Raw genomic sequence first — 8,892 nt, forward strand, 5'->3', positions numbered from 1 at the left:
ACACACACACACACACACACACACACACACACACACACACACACAGAGATATGTATACATTTAAATCACACTCATAATAATTTAGAAATAATGCCTTAATTCATAACTTTTATTTATAAATTTAGTCTCCAATTAGTTTGCAATTCTGTAAATTTCAGCAAAAGGGAGAAGGATCTCTTTTCCTTATCTTTTTCTGCATCACTTGGCCAGACTATGTCCTTGGAATGTTTTGAAACTTTGAGCAGAGAAGTATCTGTTCTTTACACCCTTTTTTCTTTGGCTCATCAGACTTTCAGATAAAGGTCAGCTGGAGTTTTCAGGACTCAGGATACGAACAGTACTGGCAGCACATGTGATCAAAGCATCCTCACAGAGCCTCTCTCACTAGTCATGTGTGTTCACCTTTCTAAGTTTCTGTTGACTCTGTAGTTTGTATTTCGATAGTTTCTACTGAGTTCTGGTCTTTTCATCAGGAATGCTTGAAAGTTCTCAAGTCTCAATCTGGCAGGGTAAATTATTCTTAATGCTAAGACTCTTATCTTCACCTAGGGAAACTGATTTCAAAACATTTCATTTTCTTTATAGTAGTTGCTGCCATGTTTTATGTGATTCTGTCTATACCTCTCTCCTTTGTACTTAAAGTCTTTCTGGTTGCTTACTGTATTTTTAATTTGGCCTGAAAGCTCTAGATTTTCCCTGGCTTCACTGGGATTTTTTGTCTTGGGATTTCTTGTAGGAGCTGACCAGTGGATTCTTGCTCTTTGTGCTTTGACCTTTGGTTCCAATAGATTTGGGCAGTTTTCATTTGTGATTTCTTGAAGTATGCCATCCAGGCCGTTTTTTTCCCTTTTTAGTTTTTCTAGTCAGGAAGTATGATGGCCTGTTTTGCATGTCAGTTGTTTTTGATGGTAGATACTTTATATTTTTTTTCTGATTGTTTTTAAAGTCTCTTGATTCTGTTTTTATATTTTTGTCACATAAAATCATTGATTTCTGTTTGGTCCATTCCAATTTTTAGGCAATCTGTTACTTGGGTAAGGTTTTCTACCTTTTGTTCTAAACTATTCATTCTTCTTTCAGTTCTTTATGACAGTATACTTTTAATTTACTGTTTCTTTTCTTACAGGCACTGTTGTAGTTTGTTGACAGCTCGATGGCACAGTGGATAGAGTACTAAACTGGGAGTCAGGAAGACCCACTTTTAGATCCTGCCTCATATACTTAGTAGCTATGTGACCCTGAGCAATTCACTTAACCTCTGTTGTCCTCAATTTCTTCATCTGTAAAATGGGAATAAAAATAGTACCTAGCATACAAGGCTTTTGTGAAGATCCCATGAGATAACCATGAGAAGTGCTTTGTAAACTTTAAAGTGCTATGTATCAGCTAATCATTATTGTTATCATTATTAGTGGTTGCAGTAGAGGAAGTGGTGTTGGTGTTACTAGTAATGGTCATGGTAGTGGTGTTACTAGTAATGATAGGCACGTGATGATGCTGGCCCTAGTGGTGGAGGCAGCCCAGCCATTTTTTCTTCTGGGACTGTGCAGATAGCTGTGGTGGGGCTACTCTGCTCCCGTGATTTTTGTCTCACAAGCATGTCTGGTCTCAGATGCTTCTTTAGTGTGTGTGGTGCCTTCCTGTACCTACTTGCAACTCCAGCCTCCACTGCTGGTTTGGGTTTGTATGCGGGGGTGGCCTCTGTCTCAGAGGTGGCTGTCAGACCTTGTTTGGTCTTGACTCTGACTTGATGGCTTCCTTTTGGCCTGGATGCCCAAGTGTGGCACTGTGGCCTGAACCTGGTGGAAGGACAGCCTGGATAATATCAGTTTGTGGTTTTCTAAGTGCAAAGACCTGTGACCCTTTTCCCTAGGGGACCTTCCTCTGGACAATTTGAGGTCACCATCCTGCTGTCCTGTGTGGTGAGAGTGTCCAGGGCTCCCTGCCCTGTGCCCTTGGAGACTGGAGGCTTCAGGTGTTTCTGGAGGGTCTCAGCTCCTGGAGCTTGCTGGCTACTGATGTGCAGCTAGCCATTCAGCCCTGGAGTTTATCCACTGCAGAGGCCATGTCACAGAGAGATTGCATGTATAGGTGATGAGGACCTCCATTTAGCAGATGGCATCAAAACTGGGAGCATCACAGAGCTTCCTAAATGAGCCATAATCACTCAAAAAGTGAAAACCAAGCGATAAGAAAATACTTACTGTTTAGGCTGTAATTTGTTGTTAAATAGCATTGTCTGAACTTGTCCATTAGGAACTGAGTGAAGGCCAAGGAATAATGGTGTAGGATCAGTATTGAACAGGAGATGATGACCAGCTTGATTATCTTTGGGAAATTGTACATTAGCTTTAGTGTGGGTAGATTCTCTCTGAAACAAAAAAAACCATCTTATTTTCTTAATGTTTTATTTTTGCCTCTTAATTTTTTCACATCACTCTTATTTCCCAATTAGCTCCTGTCCCCAGTCAAATCATCCTTTACAACAAAGGATGGTTACACAAAATAGGCACATTAACCATATCTTACTGCATGTGCCTCAATTCTCTCCTTAGTCCTTTATCTCTCCACTGGGAAAAAAAGTAAAGACTTATCTTTTAAACACTATTATTGTTTGGGAGATGTATAGTTTTCAGTTATTAAATATTCCAAAAAATTAAAGTTGAGGTTGAGAGGGTTAATATAGGTATAAGAAAACTGCCACAATTTCCTCCTCCTCCATATAAATTCTCCACCTTATTTATAAAGGATAGCATTGTCAGAGAAGTGTATAAGCTAAAGTAGATTGACTAGTCAAATAGTGGGGATGACAGATAAATGGAAAGCTGCCTGCATCTTTAATACCCATGCGATTTTAAGTTAATTAGAGGAGCTTTGGTCACAGCATGTTGGGTTCACTCTGACCCTCTGTGTCTAGTTTAGCAAAGCCTATGGAGAAGAGTCACAGTGGTTGGCTAGGCACCACTGCCGCAGTTCCCATTGTTCATGGCGGTATGCCCATATTAAGTAGAAAACAGATTGCTGTGTTGACATGCATTCTTTTTAAATTCCTGAATTTATTTGTTTTTGAGATTTTTTTCATGGAAGCTTAATTAATTGGGTCAGTGGTTTATCAATTTAATTTTTTGAAAGAATTAGCAATTTTTATCCTTTCTCTATTTTGTTCACTTTGTTTTTATTATTTCCCTTTTGTGTACTTTTAAAGATTCATTTATTGGATCAAAAAATCCTGTGCTGTCCACAGTTGGTATAAATATTTGTACCATTTCTTCCCATTTTTCATTGAGTTTATTTTAAAAAAGTTAACATTTCTTATTCAAGTGGGATATTATCCTGGGATTGCTAGTGTATAATATAGAGGTCCAAGTACTTCTCCTCCCCCCAACTCCCTCTCCCCTCCAATTTACAATCCATTTTTCCTATTATGTTTGATAAGTACTAAATCCTTTTCAGCTTTTATTTTCTAAAAGTTTCTCAGATAAGTCTTTTGTATGGATATGGTTAGATGTCTAATCTTTATGTCCTGTTCTCTTTTTTTTTTTTGCCCAATATAAGCTATATTTGTTGAAAACTCTAAAATGTTAAAAGTCTGAGAGTGAAGGACCTTCTTTTTCTATGTTTCTTTTCATTGGGATGCTTGATATTCTTAGGTGCTTTTATTTCCATGTAAATTTCCTTATAATTTTCTCTAGTTTTGTAGAGAAGCAGAACCCCATGGCATTTTCTTTGGTAGTACATGAATTAGAAAAATTAATTTGTCACTTTTTATTAAGTCTTATTAAATTCCTTTGGAAACATAAGTTGGTAATCAGTGGATGCAATTGGAGAAATTCTGAGTGATAAGTTGAATGATAAATGTATTGAAGGAATTAAGTGGAACCTTTAAATTTATTTTTAAAAACTGAAGAAGAGATGAAAAAACAGGGAGATTGCATAATGACATTTGAAAGAACTAAAATCATCAGTGCAAATGCCAAATAATAATAAAAGAAATTGTACAGCGCTCTACAGATAATAAAAATAAGGTTGAAGAACAAGACCCATTGTTAATAGAACTGGAAAATCAGCAAAGTGACCATGTAGCACCAAGTAACAGAATTGGAAGACGTGACAGAATTGCAGACATCAGAATAATGGGCTTCCTAGAACACTTTGAAAAAGAAAAAAAGCTAGACACCATATTCAGTACTAAATCAGAGAAAACTTTTCTGAATGGACAGTCTCCACCCTGCAGGTAGAGAAAATACTGAGGCATGAGAAATCCTAAAGTTGATTCACCAAGGTATATAATTGGATATCTAGAATTACAAAGAAAATGTTTCTCAAATACTAAGAAAAAAATTTTTTTAAAGAGAAATTAAAATTCAGAATGTCAATTAGATCAATACAGGGCTTACTAGCTTTGTGATCTTGGACGTGTTACTTAAGCTTCAGTTTCCTCATCTGGAAAATGGGGATAATAATTAGCCAGCTAATATGAACATAAAGGAGGTAGTACTTTTGGAAACTTTCAAGTTTCTGAGACAATGGTTGTTGGTGCTGTTTTTAAGAAACAATTTAGAAATGATGTCAAATAAAGCTGGAAAAATACATATAGAAGCACTTTTTGAAAGCAGTATTTCCCTTCATTTCCCCCTCCCCCAGCCACACATTTGGCAAACATATCTCTGCTTTTGGAAAATAAAATTTTCTTTAGATGGATTTGAACTGGAAGAATTTATCAACAAAATTCTTCAATGGAAAAGATCAGAGGATCATAAATTTAGAACAGAAAGGAATATGACATTGTCTATTACAGTGTTCGTATTTATAGAGAAGGAATCTGAGGTCCACAGAGAAGTGACTTTCCCAAGGTAATAGCACAGTTAATTCTTGGGGCTGGCTGTGATTTGAAGTGGGATCCCCTAACTGTGAATTCAGTAATCTTTCTACTTCATGTGGTCCCTGTAATTAGTTCATAAATAAATCCCGAGTGACCAAATGATGAGTACTTAACAAGATCAATAATGTGTTTTGCCCATTACTTAATACAATTAAAACTCAAAATATACATGTATACATACATGTGTATGTGTGTTTGCATATCTATGCATATGCATACTTGTGTGGATGTAAAAAAGGAATTATTTTCAACTATGATAGAAACAATCAAGATAAGTTTCATTTAAAATGTATTATCAATAACAGAATGGTAAATTAAAGTGAAAATGCATTTAGATACCTTCAAAATTGCTAATAAAAAGCTAACAGATGACAAACAATATCATTAAAAACGTAGGAGGAAAAGGGAAAGAATTGGAAGTTCCAAAGGGAAGATTTCTCAAACTTTAGTTAAGCTTCAGGGAAGCATAAGAGTCAGTACTTTAGCAAACTTTAACAAATCTTCATTGAATATTTTAATAGTTGAAAAATATATTAAGAGTTAAGATTAAAAATGTTTTACTTCCTCTAGTTAACTTTAGTAATAATCAGAGGAAAATTTTAGGAGGTACATCAAATATATTCTAACAATATATGTAAATGGGCTGAATTTTCCCATTCTAAGAACAAGAATTGTAGAATAGTTCAAACAACAAACCATATTATTATTTTGCTTATAGGAAAGACATTTAATATAAAAATATATACCTAGACTTAAATTAACAGATTGGGTCTAACTATGCGATGCTACTGCATTTCAAAAAAATCAGAAATGGACGGTATTAGTATCTGACAAAGTAGAATTCATATTGGAAAACATTGAAGGAAATAGACAAGGCTTTCACTAAATAGTGGGAATAGAAAGGAATAACCAGCTTTTAGTAGTTCTCAGTTTATATGTCCCAGATAACTTAGCAGTTAAATTTACTGAAAAAAAGGTTATCAGCAAATCAAGAAGCAGACAAAAGCATATTATAGTAGGAGACCTCAACATTTCACTAATGGAATATGACAAAATCAATTCAAAGATTGATAGTAATTAAATCACAGATTTGTACTGCTTAGTTAATATGTTAGAATTAGTATATGTATCATATCTAAATATATATACATACACACACACATATACACACTTACACATTGGAGAGAATGAGTGCAAGAAGAGAAGCAGGGAATGCACACGTGGAATGTTCACAGAAATTTAAAACATAATTATAGAGAAGCTCGATATAAACTCATAAAGGCAGAAATTATACAAGCTATCTTTTTCAGACTTTTTTATAAGTGCTGTAGGTAGAGAATTTAATATATTTCTTTTTCTTTTTTACTGATATTTAAAGTTTTTACATTTTCATTTGTGTACAACTTTGTTACTATTCCATAAATTCCCTTGTGTTGTACCTATAACTTTCTTTATATACATTCCGTTGTTACATTAACCAGAGTGTTGAGGAATTTTAATTTCCGTGTTATTATATGCCAACTTCAGAGCTGTAAAGCCCTAATCTGAGTTTTTCTTAGGTGTTTCTTGGTTCACTTTTCTTTCTTATTGGTAATCTTTCTCCCTCTTCTTCTCCCCCCTTACATATGAGCTCTTAATATTTTGTGGTCTTAGTGGCATAGACATGCTGGAGGGTAGTATTCATTTGAAGAGTCCCATCACTTAATGACATGGGGTGGGAAAATGCTGAAAATCTGAGATGCTTAAAAAAAAAATTTAACTCCACTTTGCCAGTGACAAATGGTGCGTCAAAATCTCCACATACCATCACAATTGGAGACTAGAATGATCTGGTTGGTTATTTAAGTATTTGGAGTAATAGGAAGCTATATACGCCATATAGGTATTGTAAGTTATCAGTGAATTAGTTTGAATGACACGTACTGTATAATCTGGATGCTAAGTGCACGTCATCATATTGTTTGATGACTAAGAAGGCAGTTTAGAATCTTTTGTTTCTGCATGGCCATTATTATTAACGTGAGCAGCAATTATCATGGTGTTGTAGACTGAGTACATGGGAGAATTAAAAGTGGTTCACAATGACAGGATAATCATGTCTTCAGAACAGTACGTAAGAACTGCAGTCAAACTCATCACCGATGAATAGCTTCTGTTGGACTGGGTGCTGCTTGTAGAAGGTTCATAGAAGAAATGTTTATTTTTAGAATGCTATAAAATGGGACTTATTTATACTTCCGCTTGTTTAGCATTATTAATGACTTGGAAATGGCTTATCTGTAGATGGTATTCTTATCAAATTTGTAAATGGTACAAACCTGGAAGAGATAACTAACATATTGGGTGACAGAATCTTGTAAAAAAACAAAACATTGTGATGGGTTAAAATATGGGTCTGTCTTAATAAAAATAAATTAAACAAACTATTTCATTTATGCTAAAAAAACTGACTTCCCAAACCATTGAACCTATGAGGTGTTTAGTTTTTTGCCAATGTAAATATTGCTTCACTGAATTTTTAAAAGTATCTTTGTCATGTTGATGTGTTTAAGTAGTTTTCTTTTACATGTTTCTAATTATTTGAAAAAAATTCAGCTAGTTAAGTTAGTAATTTTCATTTCTTCTTTTGAGTACTACCTGTTCATATTCTTTAACCACTTATCTTTGGAAAATGAATATTATTGCTAAAATTCATTTCAGTTCCCAGATTTTGACAAGTTGGACTTTTATCAATAACATTTTTAGCAAAGATTTTTCTTCTGATGGGTTTCCTTTTTACTTGGGATTCTTTTTGTTGTGTAAATGCGCTTCAGTTTTGTATAATCATGTCCCTTTATTTTGTCTACTATAATTTATCTGTTTAATAGCAAAAGTTTTCCACCTGTCCATCATTGCCACAGATATACTATTTAATTATATTCTCATTTACAAATTAGTTACAGATATTTGTATCATTTCCTATATTTTCCTTGGTTTTTTTCTCTTTAATACCAATATGCTTCTGGAATAAAGCTGTGAGTCATAGAACATAAGAGTTCCTAAAGAACCGAAAATGGTACAGCTAGATGGTGCAGTGAATAGAGCACCAGCCCTGGATTCAAGAAGACCTGAGTTCAGATCTGGCCTCAGACACTTGACACTTACTAGCTTTGTGACTCTAGGCAAGTCACTTCACCCCATTGCCTCGCAAAAAAAAAAAAAAAAGTGAAAATGGAAATCATGTGGAGGACAGTGGAGAGGCCCACGGTGGGTGTAAGCTGGTACTGACATTTGAGGACCTTCAAAGAGAAATGAGGACAAGGGATGTTATCAGTGAAGTGTATGATAGACAGAGAAGATAGACTTTGGCAAGAGGGGGAGACAAGAACGTGGTTCCCCTGAGGTGCCCCACTTGTATTCTCCCAGTGTCTGAAGAAAGCCAGGCAGGCCTCTTGGATGTTGAGTGGCCCTCCTGTGAGGAGCCTCAGAAAGGACACTGGAAAAGAGTCGCTTAGGATGGATGGGTTGGGATATGCATAATTGCAAAGAACATCTAAATTGATGAGATCACAGTTCCATTTTAGTATTTTAGATCAATGATCCCTTTGGAATGTATTGTGGAATATGATATGAAATGTAAATCCAATCCCATTTTTCATTTTACTGCTCTTCAGTTTTTCCAACAGAAATTGAATAATTGGTGCCTTGTCTGTTTTGTGATATTGGATATATAAATCACGAGTTTATTATGTATCTTTGCTTCTAGTTTTGAATTATCAGCTCTGTTCTATTAATCTTTTATTTTTTACCTAGCATGATATAGTTTGGTTGTGGGTGCTTTTATAATAGTCTTTTATAATTATAATAACACCAATTTATATAGCAATGTAAGATTTCTTTTTTCTTTTTTTTTTCTAACAACTGTTTGAGCCATAGAGTCCCCATGTTATTATCCCCTATTTGGCAGATGCAGAAATTAATCTTTAGAGAGTTTAATTGCCTTGCTTCCTCTCATAGCCTATGTGTGCAGG

At 34.9% G+C, this 8,892-nt stretch overlaps 1 protein-coding gene across 3 annotated transcripts in view; it reads left to right on the forward strand.

Moving 5' to 3' along the window:
* ALMS1 (ALMS1 centrosome and basal body associated protein) overlaps positions 1-8,892 on the forward strand; it is a 54,301-nt gene that overhangs the window by 5,102 nt on the left and 40,307 nt on the right. The gene's annotated exons all lie outside the window — the stretch shown is intronic.

Source organism: Vombatus ursinus, unplaced genomic scaffold (genome assembly GCF_900497805.2).
Source record: "Vombatus ursinus unplaced genomic scaffold, bare-nosed wombat genome assembly UNPS02014837.1, whole genome shotgun sequence".
NCBI classification, from domain to species: domain Eukaryota; kingdom Metazoa; phylum Chordata; class Mammalia; order Diprotodontia; family Vombatidae; genus Vombatus; species Vombatus ursinus.